Source organism: Panthera leo, chromosome A2, assembly GCF_018350215.1.
Source record: "Panthera leo isolate Ple1 chromosome A2, P.leo_Ple1_pat1.1, whole genome shotgun sequence".
NCBI lineage: Eukaryota > Metazoa > Chordata > Mammalia > Carnivora > Felidae > Panthera > Panthera leo.
In genome coordinates this window covers 131,281,156-131,293,961 of record NC_056680.1, presented here as the reverse complement: position 1 = coordinate 131,293,961, position 12,806 = coordinate 131,281,156, and the positions used below count along the sequence as shown (strand labels likewise).

General features: G+C 36.1%; 1 protein-coding gene across 1 annotated transcript in view; it reads right to left on the bottom strand.

Moving 5' to 3' along the window:
- The window catches only part of FOXP2 (forkhead box P2), a 539,953-nt gene extending 531,637 nt beyond the window's left edge, over positions 1-8,316 (bottom strand). Inside the window, exons 1-3 of the mRNA XM_042922589.1 lie at positions 8,216-8,316; positions 4,891-4,969; positions 1,673-1,735 (exon numbers count right to left, since the gene is read on the bottom strand). The gene's annotated coding sequence lies outside the window, so the exon portion shown is untranslated. The remainder of the gene's footprint in view (positions 1-1,672; positions 1,736-4,890; positions 4,970-8,215) is intronic.
- Between the last annotated feature and the right edge of the window lie 4,490 nt (positions 8,317-12,806).

Here is a 12,806-nt window from a genome sequence, read left to right as displayed (position 1 = left end):
TATCTATCTCTCCAATCTGTTTATCATCCTCACCACTACTCATTGAGGTCAGGTCCTTTATTTTTATTTCACCTATATGAATGTCACGGCTTTAAAACTATGGTTTCCACTTCTCTTCTTACTATATTCTTGTTTTCATAACTTTGATCATGTCGTCCCCCCAGTTCCAGTGCTTCAATGGTTTATTACCACCCTTGGGATAAGTGCAAATTATTGAGTACAATATACAAAATCCTAGATAATCAGGCAAATCAAGCCACATCTATCCCCTCCGTTCTTCTGGTATGTGAGGTTTGAATCTCATTGATCAATTTGAACTAGTTCAAAACCAGAGGCTCTCAATTTTTCTTTTAAAGCAAGTTACGAAAGTGGCCAAAATTTGCTCTGAGACTCTGCTGCCCACCACCTATTCATCCCCACTTATGTTTGCTTACCTCCCCGTTGAAAAAGACTAAATGACAGGAGATGCCATTATACAGGAATATATGCACGGGTTTCCTACATGTCTGCTTTAGCAAGAATCTGTTCAGATCCATTCTTTTCAAAGTGTGGTTGGAAGATCAGCAGCATCAGCATCACCTGGGAGCTTGTTAGAAAAGTTAATTTATCAGGCCCCACACACACCTACTGAATTAGAATTTCTAGGGGTGGGCCCAGGACACCGTTTTGTAATAAGAACTCTGGGTGATTCTTATTCATGCCAATATTTGAGAAGGTCTGATGAAAATGATGCTGATTGAGGCTTCATTCTTACATGCAGGAGTCAAAAATACTACTGATACAAATACGAATTACAAAATGTATTAAGCAAAGGGTACGATCCTGAAAAAAAAATTATGATGAATCTAAATCCTTTATAATTCACATGTAAAACAGTAGCATTTACTTTTTAAGTAACTTCCGTGTTTTTTCTTAGTGTTTATTTATTTTTGAGAGAGAGAGAGAGTATTAAGCAGGCTCCAGGTTCTGAGCTATCAGTACAGAGCCTGATGCGGGGCTCAAACCCACAAACCATGAGATCATGACCTGAGCCGAAGTAAGACACTTAACCAAGGGAGCCACCCTAGTGCCCCAAGCAGCAGCATTTTAAAGTTATGACCAATTTAAGATGTCTTGCCTATACACTGATAACAAAACATTTTGTAAGAAAATGTTGGTAATTTCGGACACCTGTTCTTAGAGCATGACCAGTTGGAGCTACAACTTACCAAGTATTTTGTAGCACTCTGACTTCTAATAGAATATTTAGAATCCTTAGTAGACTCCCATAATTAGCTGGAGTTTGTTAATGAATGCTATCTTTTAGTAAGCCTTAATAAGTTAGGGTGTCAAGTAAGTAGCTCTTAATTGTTCACAGAAGTAGAAACCTAAGCATGGTTTGTTTGTTTTTTTCACTTGTGAGAACGAAAACACGAACTTGTATTCAAGGATCAATTTGTTTCTAAAACAGACTCTCCTTGTTCATCAGAAGGTGGCCAACTACTTTGAGAATATCTACTCTAAAGAGCAAAACAACCTTCATCTCTAACCTTTGTACCTGAGTCAAACTGCCCATAACAATCCAGAATTCTCCTCTGGGAAACCTCCCCCTCCCCATTCCCCCATTCTGAGGCAGCTGGACCTTCTCTGTCTTCCTCAACCATCCCATGCAAACCTCGATAACCATACTTACGGTGCAGTGAAATAATATGTTAACTTCTGCGCTTGTCAAGATCTTTTCAAAGCTTGATTCTGACTGGGTAAAGAAAGGAGTAGTCAAAGGAATTCTAGGTTGATATATAACCAGTCATTTACTATACCTGTCTATTCTTAGCTTTATCACATACTTTTTCTATCTTCAGTCATTCTGAAAACCATTAATTTTTCCCATTTTGAAAATCATGCTTTAATGATGACAAATTTCACAGAGAATAAGAAATTATGCATAAGGACAGTATGAGTGGCATAAATTCTCTATTAATTCATTCATAATCTGGAATGAGAGCACAGTTTCTATTAAGACTTCACATTCTTTTTTGCCATTCTCATTCATAAATGTTACAAAACATTCAACCACTGTGAAGTTAAGAAATAGTAAGTGGAAATATGGTAACAGGCTATGGTAAGAAAAGAACTACACTGATAATCAAAAGGTTCTGGTTTTAATCTCAGCTTGACTAATAAATATCAGGCTAAAATATCTTAAATTATCAGGGCCTCAGATTCCCAAACTTCAAAATAGAAGTGAAAGATGATTTAGATCCCTCTCAGTGGGAATAATAAAAGTCTCATGGTGTAAACATTCATACAGCATTATTATAATTCTAGGATAATCAACAAGGTAATATAGGGGAAATGCCCCAAAGTACAATCTATATGTGTAAAACCAAAGTTAAAATTTTCCCTGGAGACTATAAAATTATTTTCACCTGCCTGGTTTAGGGAAGCGTTATTTGGATGCAGGCCCTTGCTGTGGCTGCTGTGATCTTCTCCAAGTGCATGTAATAAAAACAACTGAAAGGGGGGGTGGAAGTCCCAACTTCCAGGTATTCTCCAGAAGATCATCTTAGATGGAGACTTGACACTCAGAATATGTAGAGTGTGAAAGGCTGAGAGCCCTTGAGGAATCAAAGGCAAAAGGCCTAAAGCTTTTGGAGAAGCTGTAAAGACAACCCCTCCTCAAACTTCCTCACATCACCTCCACTCACTCTTCTTCCAAATGAATACTTAATCATAATTAGCTTATACATTTTAAAATTTTAATCTCATATGCTTTACTATTATTTTTGCTTATTTTATACTCTATTCTCTCGTCTCCCTTTTTAGCTTCAATTGTTTAAGCATCACACACTTATTCTTGTAACTTTTCACTCTTACCTTTATTTTCTGGCATTGTAGTCTCATCTTTTCTTGCCCTACCATTCTCGTTTATGGCTATCACATTCAATTTCTTTAGAGCTTCAATTTGAATGTCTTAAATGTTTTCAATTTTTTAATTCAAATTCTGATTTTAATAATATTAGAATCATCCTAAATTTCTTTTCCCTTGGTCATTTATTTTATGTAACCTGTATTTATTATGGCCAGCAAAAAGCAAGTCCAGAAAAGGGCTAAAAGTAAAGAAAGTCATCATAAGCCAAAAAGCATGTCAGTTTTCCTCCTTGTAACTGCTTTTTCTGCCACTCTGGTTCCCCAGTAGATTCACTGGTCCAGTCCTGGGTGGCTCTCCAAGGAACTTATGCACCCAGGGACAAAGCCAACCCACAGACCTATTCCCTCTCCCAAGGCCGTAAGGCTCACTCTGCAAATGGCATCTGGGTTTGCTCCAATGGTGCTACTTGTTAACTTCTCAAACTATCCACTGTGTGTATTTTAAAATTCTTAACTCCAAAACACGCAATGAACAGAATTTGGGTCATTCCCCTAAGAGAAATGAGGAGCTATTATAACCAAAGGGATGGTATGAAAATAAGTGTTTTCTAAACATCATTCTGGCTACTATGCCAGAGCACCTGCCAACAAAGTATAAAAGTGTCTGTGAAGAACCAATCCATTCGTTCAACAAATATGTATTAAGTAACTACCACGTGCCTGCACTCTGACAGGCACTGATACAGCAAGGGGGGAAATGATAAAATAGGAAAAAAAAAATACCAGAAATATGTATAGTTAATACATATTTTAAGAGACTACTGCATTAGTTCAAGCAAGAGTTGAAAGTGTCTTAGACTCTGATAGTGGTCCTGGAGACAGGGAAAATTAGAGTGAATGTGGTAATATTTAAAAAGTAAAGTGACAATATTCAGTGATTCAAAACAAAACAAGTGTTATGTTATCTTCTGTTTCACACAAAATTTATAAATTTTCAATTGCTAAAAGTAGAGAACACAATTCACTTTTATTTCGGTTCTTCTTCCATGATTTGTCTTTCTATTTGGTTACTATTTTCAGTCTCTTATACTCTAATACAAGTCAAAATTTTAGAATTCTATGACTGCAGTATTTTCAGGCAAACAGACTCGAGACCACCAACCATTAGTACTGGGTTCTTTCTGGGAGCTGAACATCAATAACTAGAAGGCAATGCAGAGCTAGGAAGAACACAATTAACCTCCTGGAAATAAAGCATTACCTTACATTCCAACCAAAAAAATCAAAGAAGAAAGAATATTCAGCAAGAGATGCACAGTGCATTGTTGGAGGCATTTATCTATAGCACAAGGGAGAAGTTAGGGATTAAAAACATAAATTTGTAGTTGTTTCAAAGGATTTAACTGAAATGAAAATAAAGTCTCACAGGTAACTATGGAACGCTGAAATAAGGAAGAGTACTGTACGTCTTAGTCCCTCACACAATCAAGCTCAGAGTTGTGCTTTAATAATATATCTTTGGGTTTTACAGAAACAGACATAAGAGGATCCTTCAGAAAAATCTGTTGCTGGAATGTTGGCAAGGATACAGCCCTCTCTATTACTCATTACTCCCATGTAAGGCCTGACATGAGAAATCTCTTAGAATTTAGTCCACGAAATGACATTCCCTTTTCTGAAGAATGCTATTCTTCCCTCCTTTTCAAAATGGATATTCTGTAACTAACTACATTCCACTTTAACTACCAGGAATCTCAGAGGCAAAACAGGAGCTTAACCATAGGTCTCTATGTCTTCGGTTTTAGTAGTTGTCTCTCATTGTGTTAGCTTTTCTGTACTGCATCATGCATCTGGAGAAGCTCCTGAATCCTTTAACAACTGCTTCATAACAACCCCCAGTTTAGTGGCTTAAAAAACAATTTATTATTTATCATAATTCTGTGAGTTAGCAGTGTGGCTATTACACTGATGGGGTATGGGCTCGCTCAGGCAGCTCCATAGCTCCATTCACCTGGTAGGGCAACTGGGGGCAGAACTCACTTGAGCCAGCTGGGTCTGGAACTGTCCAGATCTCCCCATGTGGTCTTTCATCTTCCCAGAGACTGGACCAGGTTTCTTCCTATGGTGACAGCAGCATTCCAAGAAGGCAAGCTCCAATGTGCAAGCACTTAGCAACTCTCTACTTGCATCACATTTGCTTAAGTCCCACTGGTCAAGGTCAGTCACAGGTGCGCGCGCGCACACACACACACACACACACACACACACACACACACACACACCAGAGTTACTATGGAAGGGTGTGGATACTGGAAGGGGTGATTCATTGCAGGCCATTAACTTAACAGTCTACGATAGCAGCTCCTAATGGGGCTATTACCTCTTCTTCCAATCCTTCTAATACTTGAAGCATGTTATTCTTTAACAAAGTTTCCTTCCTATCTGCCCCATATCTTATCTTTTTAAGGGCTAAAATATCCTTTATGGGTGTTCTAAGCTCATACTAGTCCAACATATCAGTGAATGAATGCTTATCTAGGATTCAAAAGTATTTTAAAATTTAAAATGCACCATATGCCACAGCAAATGCTCACTCCTAAATTCTTAAAGCTCTCATGGAAGGAATAAAAATTCCTTTAAATTTAAGTGCAAAAGCCTTTAAAAACATTAGTGCCAATTACTTCCCCCACCATGAGAAAATGCATCATTCCACTGTTGATGTCCCATACTCATGTTATTGAGATACTTTGTGTCTCTAGTCAATATTGAATGTATTATCATACAAGGGTCCAAAATGTCTAGAATCTTAAAGTTAGAAAGAGGACCATTATCTTCTGGTTTCTACACTAAGTACACCAAAGAGCAAGACAAGAAGATGCTGAGAAGTATAAAAATGTTAAGCTAAAGAACAATAATATAAACAAAAGAGCAAAAATCACCAAAGAAAGGGTAAAGGAGAAAGAAATTCATTAAACTTGTTTCATCTTGCAAGATGTTACTATTTTTCAGATGTCCTATGATAAGACGAAGATGAGTTGAATAGGAAAAAAATTAACTTTTAAAGACATGACTATACATCTTGTGATTTTTATCTGTACTTTTTAATCTCATTGACTTTTTTAAAAACACCAGTTCAAATTCAATTTTAGACTGTAAGTTTTTGTGAAAATCAATGTGTTTTGGGAAAAGGTGTGTGTACATGTGACTTGAGGGTGGCTGAACAGGTAAGGTGGGTCTCTTTGGACACATAAGATTTGCACTATGACTAGGGATAGCACACATAACTATAAAAAAGTCAAGAGAGCCCTTCTGGCTGTGATTATGATGCCAAACAAGATGTTGTTCTGTGAATAGGTGGCAAAATGCTTCAGAGATTTTCCACCAGGGGAGACAAAATGTAGAACTTTACTTATGCACAGAAGACTTTTTTTTTTTTTTTTTTGTTAAATTAGGCCAACAGCAGAGTTATTTTTAGATTACTTACTTCACTTTCTCTTCTTAATGGGCTGGTATACAAAATAGGACAGAAAATGCACCATATGTCACAGCAAATGCTCAAATCCTAAATTCTTAAAGCTCTCATGGAAATAAAAGAGATCTCTATCTTAAAATATGAGATTTCCATTCAGATGAAATTAAGACCATAACTATTCTGATGGATATTTAACAGTTAACAAATAAATTACATACACCTTGTTTGAAAAAAACAGGATTTCAGAGAATTTTTCCTTTAATCATTTTTAGGAAAAACAAACTGTAAGAGAAGAGCTAAGGTGTGAATAAATGTGTTGATTTACATTTAAGACTTAAGGTTAACATTTAAATCATACAGCATTTTCAAATTCTATAGTGACTAACAGAGCTCTTGATTTCCTAAAGTTACAAAATTTAGATGACTCATCTACTTGCTCTTTCATAAAATCAATGTAAAGTCTGTTCAGGCAGCCTCAATTCTGTAGAAAGACAAACTTTCAAAACTTATTCTTTGCATTTTGACATAATGCATTCTCATTTATGATTGCAATCATGCTCTACAAATACTTATATTGTTATTTTGATTTATATTATTACAAATATTACAATGAGATAGAATGTATGACCTTAACGACATCTATGTACATAATATATGATACTAGAATAAAAAATATAACTGATTAAAGAAATTGTCCCCACTTTTATCAATGACATAGATATAATTTAAACTATACTAGGAAATAATGAGCTTATTTTAAAATAGATTAATAAAGTCAACAAATATCACACAGCAACATATTCACTATGTTTTTGGAATGTCTCGATTTTACTGAGTAAACAAAATTGAAGGACAACAAAAGTTTTGGCACCTGTTTGGGGTTTAAACCACTGGGTCACAGTTTTCAATTAGGATGAGGAAAAAAAAGTGCTTATTTCCTCAAAAAAATCAAGTAAAATCTCTAAAGTTTTAGTATTCTCTTGTTTATTGTTTTATTAAATTATAATCTTGTGAGTGCTTCATATGTTAAATGTGCAGGTCTATTTGTTTTCCCCAAAAACAAGGGAGACAAATATTACTAGATACAGTTCATCATTGTACATAACCTAGTTTTAACAAGATTATATGTACCAATGAAATAAAACATCTTTAAACTAATATAGGTATTTAGATATATAGAAGTTAATTTCTAAATAACACAGGTCTGCTGATAAATTGTAACTTTTCAACAAAACAATTTTAAAATATAACCTTAATAGATAAATTTATGATGTAAAACTAGGAAATTAAAGAATATTATGATGATTAATGTTGCTAAATTAATAGTATTGATAAAATCCTGTGTATAGAGACTACCTTAAATACACATTCTAATTTTTTTTTAATTTTTTTTAAACGTTTGTTTTTGAGAGAGAGAGAGAGAGAGAGAGAGAGAGACAGAATGCAAGTCGGGGAGGGGCAGAGACAGAGAGAAGGAGACACAGAATTTGAAGCAGGTTCCAGGCTCTGAGCTGTCAGCACAGAGCCTAGATGCAGGTCTTGAACCCATGAACTGTGAGGTCATGACCTGAGCTGAGGTCAGATGCTTAACCGACTGAGCCACCCAGGCACCTCTCTAATTCTTACGTTTAAAAATACACTTGAATAATCTGCATTTCGATACAATCCTATACACCTTAATTCTAAGATATAAACCAAAAGAATAATCAGGTCTAATGGCTGGAAGAAGAATGTTACGCTGAATACAAAAACTAGTTCTTAAAACTTGAAATAAATCATATTATCTTGCCAATAAAAGTATTAACCAAAGCAAAAAAACTGAAGCACTAAAGTCATAAATGGCTGCTTTTAGAGGAGAGCAGACTCCAAGCAGAGAAGAACAAACAAGTTTACCTGCATTCAGAACTTCACCACACTTTGTGCCAGACACTGGTCTTGGTCCTGAAATAAAAATTCTTGTCTAAATTGTAGTTAAGTAATACTTTATAAAGTCAAGTCAATTAAGTCTAAGGAGACCAACCCTAAAGGTAACAAAAAAGAGATGAGGTCGCAAAAATAAACATTATAATTCTGAACTTTTATTGAACATTCAACCGGGTTCACACTTTTTTTTTTTTTTGGTCCAGTAAGTAAACATGGTAAGTATGTGGAAAAAAACTTTAAAGAAGTGGCAAAATATGTTGACATTTTTATCAGGTGATGTGGCTGTGTCTAAGTAGTTTTATTTTTATCTTTCTCTATTTGCTAAATCCACATTTAAATTAATTAACACTAATTTCACCATTTACCTACTTTAGAATTTTACTGACGATGACCTCTAAGAATGTACAATGGATTCCCAACCTTCCATATTTTATGAATAGATATTTTAGGGCTGGATTAGATATTAAAAAACACCATTCCAAACTATGTTTTTTGGTTTTAAATTGATCCATTATTCCCACTCGAAATGAAGCCCCTCCCATGACACGATATTGTTTAAGAATAGTTACTACACACACACAGTAACCACTTTTTGAGCATGTGCTTTTTATTAGAGGATCACTAACACATGCTCCCAACATCAACGAGCTAAAGAATATGTACTACTTGCCAAACCTTTCTTCCACTGAGCACATATCGCCTCTAAATAATTATTTCCAGACAAATGGGAAAAGGGATTGTGCTTCTTTGACTAAATTATCCAACATATTTTCCTAGCACTGAAGGAGACAGAAGACATATGAGTATGAAGTATCTTCCAAACACTCTTCCTAGTGCTTCCTTACTGCCTGAAACCCAGAAAGTCCAATATTTTCCAACTAATTTCCTCTGTGTGCATGTAAAATGACAGCTGACAGAATATAGAGGCTTGTGTATTAGAGGGCCACAGCAGCATGCTGTGAAGAGCTCACATCATAGAATACAATGATCTGGACCATTAGATGCAAAGGAGAAGATTCCATTGCCAATAAAAAGTGGTAATTAACTAGACTTATCACAAAAATAGAAAATTACTCCATTTCAGAACCAGGAAAATTAGCTTCCTAAATTTAAAACCAGGCCAAGTTTAGAGAAAATTCCCAGGCCCAGGACGAGCTTCCCGGAACAGGAGAGCAGCAACCCTGCAAAAGAAATTACCTAACATACCAGATTTAATTATATGGAAATAGCTTTATCCAAATCCATCAATGGAATACAAGAAAAATACTAACAGGGAGTCAAAATTATACCTGGAAAGGATGAATCTTTTAAATTTATTGTATAATATTGCTTACAAAACATATTCCTCCAGAAAATGAGACTTCAATGAAGTGATGAATTTATTAATCTAAAGACATGTTTAAAAGCCACTCAATAAGGTCTAAGGCTTTGATAAATATAAAAAATAATATAAAACTGAGACAATCTTAAAATACAATGGACATCTACTTTTGCCACATCTAATAGCTTCAGAGAACTTCATGAATAAACCATTGTAACCTCACTTGCAAATACCACAAACAAAATTCAAAATTAATTTGTAAGTTTCAGGTTTCAAGCTTCCAAAGATATACTGATTCAGGCAGAGATAATATCTGACTTCTGAGCACATCCACAAAGTCAGATTTTCCTCTCAAGAATATTCCTACATCAGCTGTTTTGAACTTAACTGCCTGACCAAAGGGGGCAAGAAAATGAGGAACATAATATATTTGCTTCTGGTAAATTGCATACTTTCCTTTCTTCCAGTTCCTCAAAATTCACAGGGGCAGATATGAGGGATGCTCTTTTAGCAGAAAGGGTTGCCCCAATCCTAAACCTTGGCACCGTTTTTTTTTAAGTATATTTATTTTGAGAGAGAGAGAACATGGGCAGGGGAGGGGCAGAGAGAGAGAGAGAGAGAGAGAGAGAGAGAGAGAGAGAGAAAGAGAGAGAGAGAGAGAGAGAGAGAGAAAGAGAGAGAGAGAATCCCAAGCAGGCTCCACGCTGACAACGACCCAGGGCTTGAACTCATGAGCCATGAGATCATGACCTGAGCTGAGATCAATAGTCAGTTGAATGCTTAATCGACTGAGCCACCCAGGCACCCTAGCACTGTTTAAGATGAAAAACATACAAAGTATAGCTGACAAACAAAATATTCTTTCAAGGAAAAAAAAAGTGGAAGGAGGAGCTAGGAAAAAAAGGCAGTCATAAATAAGATCAGTGCTAAACACTGAAGAGAAGGCATCTACTATCTGGCAGCTGCTGTGTGGGGATCTTTAAAAATATTTTTAGTTCATACAAGTAACAGAATTTTCATCCATATTTTACAATGAAAAATTTAGGTTCAGAGATCAGATAATTTGCCCAAGATCACACAGCCAGCATGGGGCTGAGCCTAGGATTTGCTCTCCGTCTGTCTAATGCCAAGCCCTCCTCTTGCCATGATGTCAAACCCACATCTTAGTTGACAAATATTCCTGCTGGGCCTCCACTGTGTGCACTCATGCTACAAAGAACTACAAAAGGAATAGAAGACATTGCCTTTGCCCTCCAGGCAGTTAACATCTAAGAGGTATTCTGAAGATTCAGATGCCCAATCCATGAGAAGAAATGTGGTATACACAGAGGAAAGAGCAGTAGTCTAGGGAGAGGGAGATGACTCACTCTTGGCTTCACTATATAGTAGCTATATAACCTTGGGTAAATAATAATTGCTAGTATTTCCTCATCTACAGAGATCTTGTAATATAATATCTGCCTTAATTATCTTACAGAATTAGTTTAACGATCCAATTAGATAATATAAGAGCCTTATTAGCTATAAAATGTTTCACAAATATGAAATGCTAGTACTGCTATTCACGTGTCCATCGTCAGGTCATTACAGAACTTTGGGTAAGTATCTGAATTCAGCAATAAAAAGATTAGCAGACTCACTTTTGTTTCCCAGGCCTTTTGTTTGGCTTTGTTCTGGCTGGTTAAGAGAGTTTGTGCTCTTAGAGTGAGGATTATTAACCAACTGGTTCTGGCTCTTGATCCCTGCCCTGCCCAAGCACTCCAGCTAGCTGTCTGCTGAAGATAGGGTCTGTGACCAAACCACTTTCCCCCGCTACAACTGTGACCCCAAGACTATGCAGGCAGCACGCTTACTGCTAGCCCAAAGGTAAGATAGTCCTTTTTCCATTTCCTTCCTCCTTTATTTCCTTTTCTACCTTCTTCATCAGCCATCCTATACAATTAGAACTTTGGGGTGTCTAGCTTACCCCCAAACCCAAAGCTGTACCTCAAATTACAAATTCTTTCTCTCTGTCAACTGTATGAGAAGACCCATTTCCTGAGGGAGGCTGGAGGAACTAGGTTCAGAAAGAAACCAGGTGATTAAGACCTTCTCTGAGGAGGTGGAGAATTTGCAAAACAAAAAACATCCCAGAGCTGGCTGGGAAGAGTTTCTTGAACTAGGCTGTACAAACCACAAGCATTTAAAATAAATAAGCTAAATCAATTCTCTGTATTCAAGACAGTATTAGAACACAATTTCCTATCAATTTTCCCATTGTAAATTAATCAATGTTTAGAATATTCTCTTTCTGTAAGAATTATTACTCCCAATTCCAAATAGCCAACTGACAAACTGTGGATGGCTTACTACGCTTCAAATACATTTGACTGAAAAAGACTTACTGAAATTCTTTAGATAATCTTCATTTTATTTTCTGTAATTTTAAGCCAACCACTTTGATAATGCATAAGTTGAGCTCAATGAAGCAAAAGCAAACCTTACTGCAACTGAAATGTCACGGAAGCAACTTACACACAACTTGACCAACATCCCAGGCTTTAAATGCGTACCCAACACAACTACTTCTACCTGTATCTTTCTCTCTCTCTTACTCTCTCTCTTCCCCCTCGCCCTCCCCCCCGAACTTCTTTGTCTCTGTCTTTACAGGAAGTTAATAGTATTCTCTCCTTCCTACAATTTGTTTTCTGGATGTGACATTGTAGTTTTGTTTTCAGATGAGTAATAGTAATTCAAAATGCTCACTGGATCAAGAAAAATACCAGAAGTAAAACTCTTCATTAGATCTTTAGAGATTATTAATGTACTCTCATAGGAATAGTTATATATTTTATATTCTAAGTCACAATTTTATTTCTGATGACCAGTAGAGTTTGGGTTTCATTTTGATTCCCTATATCCCCCCCCCCAAATGCTTTAGAAATGCCATGTAATATTTTACTCCACTGTTTCCAAAAGCATGGTCTTCATACCACCTTATTTAAATCATGTACAATATTTTCTAAAAATGCAGACTCCTAACCCCAACCCCTCTCCAGACTACTGAGTCAGAGTAATTCATGTCAGACCTGCAAATAAGCATTTTAACAGCTTTCCCCAAATAATTCTTATAACCAGCAAAATTATCTCAAACGAATGTTTCACTTACTTATACATTTATACATCCGCAACAGCTTCATCTAAAACATTTTATAAACTTACCACGTGCAAACATATTACATCTCTATTTGAATAAATGTT